Source organism: Schistocerca serialis, chromosome 7 (genome assembly GCF_023864345.2).
Source record: "Schistocerca serialis cubense isolate TAMUIC-IGC-003099 chromosome 7, iqSchSeri2.2, whole genome shotgun sequence".
NCBI lineage: Eukaryota > Metazoa > Arthropoda > Insecta > Orthoptera > Acrididae > Schistocerca > Schistocerca serialis.
Genome location: NC_064644.1, coordinates 278,766,502 through 278,767,562, shown reverse-complemented (window position 1 = coordinate 278,767,562; position 1,061 = coordinate 278,766,502). Strand labels below are relative to the sequence as shown.

The 1,061-nt window shown below is 46.6% G+C and overlaps 1 non-coding gene across 1 annotated transcript; it reads left to right on the top strand.

The window, feature by feature from the left end:
• The first annotated feature begins 628 nt into the window (after positions 1 to 628).
• On the top strand, positions 629 to 703 carry Trnap-cgg (transfer RNA proline (anticodon CGG)). Its single transcript has one exon. It is a non-coding gene; the product is annotated as a tRNA-Pro (tRNA).
• Positions 704 to 1,061: the final 358 nt, after the last annotated feature.

Below are 1,061 nucleotides of genomic sequence, written 5' to 3'. Positions count from 1 at the left end.
GTCGTCTGATATCCTTCGCACGGTTGTTGTTGTTGTTGTTGTTGTTGTTGTTGTTGTGGTCTTCAGTCCTGAGACTGGTTTGATGCAGCTCTCCATGCTACTCTATCCTGTGCAAGCTTCTTCATCTCCCAGTACTTACTGCAACCTACATCCTTCTGAAACTTCCTGACAGATTAAAACTGTGTGCCCGACCGAGACTCGAACTCGGGACCTTTGCCTTTCGCGGGCAAGTGCTCTACCAACTGAGCTACCGAAGCACGACTGACGACCGGTACTCACAGCTTTACTTCTGCCAGTACCTCGTCTCCTGCCTTCCAAACTTTACAGAAGCTCTCCTGCGAGCACTGGTAGAGCACTTGCCCGCGAAAGGCAAAGGTCCCGAGTTCGAGTCTCGGTCGGGCACACAGTTTTAATCTGTCAGGAAGTTTCATATCAGCGCACACTCCGCTGCAGAGTGAAAATCTCATTCTGGAAACATCCCCCAGGCTGTGGCTAAGCCATTCTCCGCAATATCCTTTCTTTCAGGAGTGCTAGTTCTGCAAGGTTCGCAGGAGAGCTTCTGTTAAGTTTGGAAGGCAGGAGACGAGGTACTGGCAGAAGTAAAGCTGTGAGTACCGGGCGTGAGTCGTGCTTCGGTAGCTCAGTTGGTAGAGCACTTGCCCGCGGAAGGCAAAGGTCCCGAGTTCGAGTCTCGGTCGGGCACACAGTTTTAATGTGTCAGGAAGTTTCATATCAGCGCACACTCCGCTGCAGAGTGAATATCTCATTCTGGATACATCCTTCTGAATCTGCTTAGTGTATTCATCTCGTGGTCTCCCTCTACGATTTTTACCCTCCACGCTGCCCTCCAATGCTTCGCACGTTAAGGGACTGAATTTTAGTCGTTATTCGTCATAATTATTGCACTGCATAATATTACGTAAAATATTACATGCTCTTTTAAAGGATTTGAAGAAGTAAAAATGAACTGTGTAAATTTTGTGTTTGGTTGATTTTTAGCTCAAACAATACAGTATATGAAAAGTAGATAAGACACCGAAATTTTATTCAAAATTAGGAAC